Genomic DNA, 8,651 nt, shown 5'->3' with positions numbered 1-8,651 from the left:
TGGAAAGTAGTTCATCACAGAAATCTATTCTTGTGACTCCTACACCAATTAGTGAGGAAGCTAATGATGATGATCATGTAACTTCAGATCAAGTTACTACCGAACCTCGTAGGTCAACCAGAGTGAGATCCACACCAGAGTGGTACGGTAATCCTGTTCTGGAGGTCATGTTACTTGACCATGACGAACCTACGAACTATGAGGAACCGATGATGAGCCCAGATTCCGCGAAATGGTTTGAGGCCATGAAATCTGAGATGGGATCCATGTATGAGAACAAAGTATGGACTTTGGTTGACTTGCCCGACGATCGGCAAGCCATAGAAAATAAATGGATGTTCAAGAGGAAGACAGGCGCTGATAGTGGTGTTACTATCTACAAAGCTAGAATTGTCGCAAAAGGTTTTCGACAAGTTCAAGGTGTTGACTACGATGAGAGTTTCTCACTCGTATCTATGCTTAAGTCTGTCCGAATCATGTTAGCAATTGCCGCATTTTATGAAATCTGGCAAATGGATAAACAAAACTGCATTCCTTAATGGATTTATTAAAGAAGAGTTGTATATGATGCAACCAGAAGGTTTTGTCAATCCTAAAGGTGCTAACAAAATATGCAAGCTCTAGCGATCCATCTATGGACTGGTGCAAGCATCTCGGAGTTGGAATATACGCTTTGATAAGTTGATCAAAGCATATAGTTTTATACAGACTTGCGGTGAAGCCTATATTTACAAGAAAGTGAGTGGGAGCACTATAGCATTTCTGATAAGTATATGTGAATGACATATTGTTGATCGGAAATAATGTAGAATTATTCTGCAAAGCATAAAGGAGTGTTTGAAAGGAGTTTTTCAAAGAAAGACCTTGGTGAAGCTGCTTACATATTGAGGATCAAGATCTATAGAGATAGATCAAGACGCTTGATAAGTTTTTTCAATGAGTACATACCTTGACAAGATTTTGAAGTAGTTCAAAATGGAACAGTAAAAGAAAGAGTTCTTGCCTATGTTACAAGGTGTGAAATTGAGTAAGACTCAAAACCCGACCATGGCAGAAGATAGAAAGAGAATGAAAGTCATTCCCTATGACTCAGCCATAGGTTCTATAAAGTATGCCATGCTGTGTACCAGATCTATTATATACCCTACACTGATTTTGGCAAGGGAGTACAATAGTGATCTAGGACTAGATCACTGCACAGCGGTAAAATTATCCTTAGTGGAATAAGGATATGTTTCTCGATTATGGAGGTGACAAAAAGGTTCGTCGTAAAGGGTTACGTCGATGCATGTTTTAACACTGATCCAGATGACTCTAAGTCTCAATCTGGATACATATTGAAAGTGGGAGAAATTAGCTAGAGTAGCTCCGTGCAGAGCACTGTTGACATAGAAATTTGCAAAATACATACGGATCTGAATGTGGCAGACCCGTTGACTAAACTTCTCTCACAAGCAAAACATGATCACACCTTTGTACTCTTTGGGTGTTAATCACATAGCGATGTGAACTAGATTATTAACTCTAGTAAGCCCTTTGGGTGTTGGTCACATGACGATGTGAATTATGGGTGTTAATCACATGGTGATGTGAACTATTGGTGTTAAATCACATGGTGATGTGAACTAGATTATTGACTCTAGTGCAAGTGGGAGACTGAAGGAAATATGCCCTAGAGGAAATAATAAAGTTATTATTTATTTCCTTATATCATGATAAATGTTTATTATTCATGCTAGAATTGTATTAACCGGAAACTTAGTACATGTGTGAATACATAAACAAACATAGTGGCACTAGTATGCCTCTACTTTACTAGCTCGTTAATCAAAGATGGTTGAGTTTCCTAGCCATTGCCATGAGTTGTCATTTGATTAACGGGATCACATCATTAGGAGAATGATGTGATTGACTTGACCCATTCCGTTAGCTTAGCACTCGATCGTTTAGTATTCTGCTATTGCTTTCTTCATGACTTATACATGTTCCTATGACTATGAGATTATGCAACTCCTGTTTACCGGAGGAACACTTAGTGTGCTACCAAACGTCACAACGTAACTGGGTGATTATAAAGGTGCTCTACAGGTGTCTCCAAAGGTACCTGTTGGGTTGGCGTATTTCGAGATTAGGATTTGTCACTCCGATTGTTGGAGAGGTATCTCTGGGCCCACTCGGTAATGCACATCACTATAAGCCTTGCAAGCATTGCAACTAATGAGTTAGTTGCGAGCTGATGTATTACAGCACGAGTAAAGAGACTTGCCGGTAACGAGATTGAACTAGGTATTGAGATACCGACGATCGAATCTCGGGCAAGTAACATACCGACGACAAAGGGAACAACGTATGTTGTTATGCGGTCTGACCGATAAAGATCTTCGTAGAATATGTAGGAGCCAATATGGGCATCCAGGTCCCGCTATTGGTTATTGACCAGAGAAGTGTCTCGGTCATGTCTACATAGTTCTCGAACCCGTAGGGTCCGCACGCTTAACGTTCATTGACGATATAGTACTATGAGTTATGTATGTTGGTGACCGAATGTTGTTCGGAGTTTTGGATGAGATCACGGATATGACGAGGAACTCCGGAATGGTCCCGAAGTAAAGATTGATATGTGGATAGTAGTGTTTGATCTCCGGAAAGGTTCCGGAATCCATTGGAAGGGGTTCCGGATGTTTCCCGAAATGTTTGGGCACGAGAACACTTTATCTGGGCCAAAGGGGAAAGCCCACGAGGTTTTTGGAAAGCGCAAAAGAAAGTTTTGTGGAGTCCAGGGGCCAGACGCCAGGGTCCCTGGCGTCTGGTCCAGACGCCGGGAACCCTGGCGTCTGGCCCTGGAGTCCGGGAAGGACTCTTGCCTTTGGTGTGAAACCGACTTTGTGGAGGCTTTTACTCCAAGTTTCGACCCCAAGGCTCAACATATAAATAGAGGGGTAGGGTTATCACCCAAGACACATCAAGAAACACCAAGCCGTGTGCCGGCAACCCCGTCCCCTCTAGTTTATCCTCCGTCATAGTTTTCGTAGTGCTTAGGCGAAGCCCTGCGGAGATTGTTCTTCACCAACACCGTCACCACGCCATCGTGCTGCCGGAACTCATCTACTACTTCGCCCCTCTTGCTGGATCGAGAAGGCGAGGACGTCACCGAGCCGAACGTGTGCAGAACTCGGAGGTGCCGTGCTTTCGGTACTTGAATCGGTCGGATCGTGAAGACGTTCGACTACATCAACCGCGTTGATATAACGCTTCCGCTTACGGTCTACGAGGGTACGTAGACAACACTCTCCCCTCTCGTTGCTATGCATCACCATGATTTTGCGTGTGCGTAGGAATTTTTTTGAAATTACTACGTTCCCCAACACAATATTCAACTTTATGTTACAAAGTGTCAATGGCTCGGAAGACATCAGATTTGTCTTCTTGGCTTGGCCACGTCACGGGCAGCGCACGCCTCCTAGCCCTTGATGGCGGTGGCGGATCAGCATGGACAGGGGGGAGAGGAGGTGGTCAGGGAGGAGAGCAGAACGGTTGGCAGGAGACTCCTCCTTCGCGGCCCATGGGGAAGTACAATGTGAAGAACAGAGGACGTCATGGAGAAGGTGAGGCGGGCGTCATCCAGTTTTAAAGGAGAGGGCTCCAGCGAGACCCGCCACAGCGGAAAACCGAGCGATGAGGGGAGGGTTCAACAAGAAAAGGGAAGGGTCTGTCATGGGGTGGGGTCTTTTCTGTTCGGAACGGATGTAAGAAATAAATTGGTGGATAATCCGGACAACCACATCCCCACCCCCCCCCCCACACACACACACATATTGGGATGGATTTGGGTGAACCTGGATCATCGAGACGGTCGGATATTGGGTAGCCCACTAGACACCCCTTTGATGTCCGAACACGCTCGGACACACGGGGAAGAAATGACCTTCGACCATAGAGACTAGCTTAATTATTTGTTTGATGCATTTATATGCATTGTAGCCTGTAGCAATGCACGGGCATTCTACTAGTAATGATAGGATCCAAGAGATATGATTTAGTCAATGGTACTGTGAGGACATGTTTAACCACATTTCACTCCCTTATATATGGTACCTACTGTGCCAACCTTGTATGGAGGTGCTTGACCATTGGTTTCATGAAATCAATGGCACTACCAAGCATATTTTGTTGTTGATTTTTTCGGTGTGTATTTGACTTCATCAGAAAGGAAATACCTTTCTTTTGTACTTCTTGATGCTAATTGATGAACTAACCTTTTGCACAGCTGATGACAATATATATTTTACTGAGTGCTAGATTATAATCTTCCATTTATCCTTTTGGTTTGTGATGTTTAGTGGCACTTAATAAGAATATGAACACAAATTGTTTAATCATTCAATTCAGCAGGGTTGATGAATATGATGGACTGTGGGACTGTCCCTAGACAGAAGGTTTTGTGGGATTTGCCGTGTTTTCTTGCTCAGGCAGCCACAACTCTTTCCATAGACTCCCTCCCTCCCGACCCCCTCGGGCCGCCGCCCAGGGTGACGCCAGGGGGATCAACTCCTCGCGCCGCCAACCCTCCAAAAGGCAGATCTCTGCCGCCGCTGCAGACGGCACTGGCCGCGGTGGTGGCCGCGCCCAACGCCTAAAGGGGTAGGGCAGGAGGGAAGTGACGGACCTCCCATCAAGCGGCAGGGGCGCCTCGTGCGGGGTGTCTTTGTGCTGCAGCCACGGCGGCGTCCTGGCTGTGCGGCGGTAGCCGGCGAACCCATGACTGGCGAGGTCCTCCGGTGGGATTCTCCGCTACTGCGATGGGCAGCGGTGGTGGCCGTGGATCTGGCATCCCAGCCAGATTCGTCGTGGTTCGGCTATGGCTGGCCGGCGGCGCATGATGGGGCCGGGGTGGGGCGGCCGGTGGTCCTCAACCGGCTTTACAACGACACCATACGTCTACATGGCGAGGGTGTGCTCGCATCCAGTCAGGGGCGAGATCATGGTGGCGCTACATCCCGTGAAAATCGCGCCGACTTCGGTCATGGCGGACGATGACGGCGTCTCCGACGCCCCCTGTTGAGGCATCGTCGTTGCAAACTGCGTCAACATGATCGGGATGTTCGGGGGAAACCCTAGATCAGGGTCTATCGGATCGGACAATGACGGCGCCTTCGGTGTCGTGCTCCCTCCTGAGGGCATCATTTTGAAGCAGGAGCTGGCTGGAGGGGACGAGGAGGAGCGGTGTTTCGTCTACCGCAAGGCCGACGACGGATCCCGGCGGCATGGCGCTGCGGAGTTTCAGCGACGGGCGCGTGTGGTTGGATACGTGCAAGATGGCGGCGTTGTGTGGCGCCGTGGTGGCGCCGATGGCAGCTAGACCGGGCAAGGTACATGCATCAGTACAGTACTGAAGATGGATTGGTGGCAGGTGGCTGCAGCGACCTCATACCCGGCAGGTGTCCTGGTTGAGGAGTGCACCAGACTGGTGGGTGCCCCATACCTGGCAAGCGTCCTGGTTGGGACCTTAGGTCTTAGATGTTAGGTTTGGCTGCGACCTCTGTTTGGTACTAGGCCCAGACTATCAGCATTCCTTCATCAACTGGATAGGAGTAGCGGCAGATGTTGCCTAGAAGGTGGCTTTAGTCTTAGTGATTACTGATGTATAACTTTGTAAGGTCTTGTGTGAATAATTAATAAAGTGTCTGCATGGATCGTCTAGATGCAGAGGCCGGGGGTCCTCCTTCATTTCTAAAAATAATAATATGTTTTCTACAGAAGAGATGATAACTGAAGATGACGTTGCTACAGAAGAGGAATTCGAAGAATTTTCCCTTCTTTTGTGGATTGTGGTGTAAGCACGAAACTGTAGTTTTTACTATATTGTATTGGAACTTATTTTGACTTACAGTGTGTTTCACCGAATATTTCATCAATGTTGTTAGTTGGAATTAGAGAAGTTCCAAGGTCAACAAACTAACCCTTATGCTGTAAAGAACAGTTCGTTGAGACAGTGCGGACCATATGAATAGTTTAGAGAGTTGTATCATTAAGAGAGATCATCCAGATGTTTCTCAGGAAAGCAGCTAGTGTAGTGTAATACTACAAGATAATATAAGTCCGCCCATATAATTGATAGGTTGAAATTGTTGCTACATGTGGGCTGTTTTATTGTTGTAGGAAAATTTTCGATCCATTGATATTAAATCATGGTAGTATAACAAACACTAGAAATAATAAAAATTACATCTAGATCCGTAGGCGACCAAGCGACAACTACAAGCACTGAAGCGAGCCAAAAGCGCACCGCTGTCATTGACCCTCCCTTGCCGGAGACGGGCAAACTTGCTGAAATAGACAGTCGAGAAGTCGTCGTGTTTAGTCCTCATAGGACCAGCACACCAGAACAGTAACAACCACCGATGAAAAGATGCGTAGATTGGAAGGATCCAACATGAAGATAAAACGAACGAAGGCCGGACCCGAATAGATTCATCAAAGACAATCATCAGACGAATCCTGTGAGATACGCCGGAGACCTCCACACACATTCCGACAATCGAAAGGGGCCAGGCAGGGAGAAAATTATTGCATGTTCAAGAAGCCCCCACCGTCTAGCCTTCCTTAACAGGACAGAAACCCGAACAAAACGGAAAAAACCATCTAAAAATGGAGCCATCCTATGGACAAGGGCCGAGATCCACCGCGCCCCATGGTTCTAAGGCCAACGGAGACTAGACGGACGGACGAGAGCATCAATTGGTGAACCTGCTTCATTTAGTACAGAACAGAACTTGTTTTTCTTTTTTGAGGGGAAATCAACTTGGTTACTATGTACGTGTCATAATTATGCTACGTCATCAAATGATCAAAGTACATTAGCGATAGCTGGCTCAACTGGTTCATTCTATTTGAGTCGACGAAAATCTTTTCTCTCTTACTTATATAGTATTCGTGTGAGCTGCAAATTTCCCCTTTCACACGGACTAGTGTAAATAAAGATTTTTATTTTTCCTCTTCGTTCCACTCCGACCGGCACCAAACCATTTATTTCCTTCCGCTTGTTCTAACTCCGATTCATTATTTATTTGCTCAAAAGATTGTGTGTGTTAGGCGCCAAAAGTATATGGTGACGTCGTCTTTTCTTTAGCATGTAAGAAACAAATCTGCCCGGAGTACTTCTCTCCACTCCTTCCCTCCCTCCATAGGGCCAAGTTGGTCCTAAACCGCAGAGTCATTTTTCTGTTACACGAAAAGCTGCAATATGACGTTCTATCTCATACCCTCTTGGACGGGACATCTATGTTGGTGTAATGCCACACACTTCAATGGACAAATGTATGGAATGTCATGCCCCTTATTCCCGCTTCGCTATAGTGGTCAGGCAGTGCGATGCCAGGACTTTTTTAAAATTGTTTTTGCATCGTCATGCTGTTTTTAGTGATTCTATTTGGATCAATGCACATCTTTTCTCCTCTTACTTATAAACTCGTCGTGTGAGTTAGGATCGATTCGGGCGGATGCAAACTTTTCCCTTTCACATAGACTAATGTAAAAAAAAATTCCTCTTCATTCCACTCGGACAGAAATGGAACCATTTATTCCTATCCCCCGTACTAACTCCGACTCATTTTTTCTTTGCTCAGAAGCTCGTGTGTGTTGGGCGCCAAACATATGGGGTGACGTCGTCTTTTCTCTAGCCTGAAAGAAACGAACCTGCCCGGAGTACTTCTCAACATCCCTTCCCTCCCTCTAGAGGGCCAAGTTGCTCCAGCACCGCCGGGTCATTTTTCTATGACATGAAAAAGCTGCAATATGTCGTTCTCACTCGCACTCTCTTCAACTGGACATTTATGTTGGAGTAATGACGCATACTTTAATAGATAAATGCATGGAGTGTCATGTCCCTTTTTTTCGCTTCATCGTAGTGGTCAGGCTGTGCGACGCTGGGACTATAGAGTAATGTAACTCTGTTTTTTCGCGCCGTCTCTCCATCATGCTGCTTCGGCGCTGTGACACCTGATGTATGGAGTGTTAAGTATTTATTTCATTCTGTGCCGGAGGGTTGGTTTCCTTGCTCAACTTTATGTGCTTGGGGGCTAAAGTTTTGTAGCAACATTAGTGTTTTCCCTCCGCTAAGACTAATGGATCGTTTATTTTACGTCCTTCGAATGTGACGGATGCAATTTTTCCCTTCTGCATGGACTAGCGTCAAATTTATATTTTTTATTTTTTGTCTTCATTCCAATCAAACAGACACCAAATCATTCATTTCCTTCCACTCGAACTAACTCTGAATCAAATATGGCTTGCTCACAAGCTCGTCTGTATTGGGAACCAAAAGTAAGGAATAAGGGTCTGTTTGGTACTCCTCCAGCTTCCAGATCCGCCTAAATCTGCGCTGGAGCTGAGCCGAACGGTTCCGCTCAGGGAAGCTAGCTTCCTAGATCGAAGGACAGTCCACGTACAAAAAACTGGAGCGGCGTTTCTGGCGATCCAGGAAAAAGGAAACCGAGAGTTGGCGTAAATTACGAGTAGTGCCACCGCCACCAAGTGACTCGATGGCTGCGTACCAGTTCACTACCTTCGTTATATTCTCCTGATGACGTGGAGGCATCCGTATCTTTCACTCTGAACTGGGCCAAGCCCAGCTACTCTCCTCCTGTGTCCGG

This window comes from Aegilops tauschii, chromosome 5, assembly GCF_002575655.3.
Source record: "Aegilops tauschii subsp. strangulata cultivar AL8/78 chromosome 5, Aet v6.0, whole genome shotgun sequence".
NCBI classification, from domain to species: domain Eukaryota; kingdom Viridiplantae; phylum Streptophyta; class Magnoliopsida; order Poales; family Poaceae; genus Aegilops; species Aegilops tauschii.
This window is presented reverse-complemented; position numbering follows the sequence as displayed.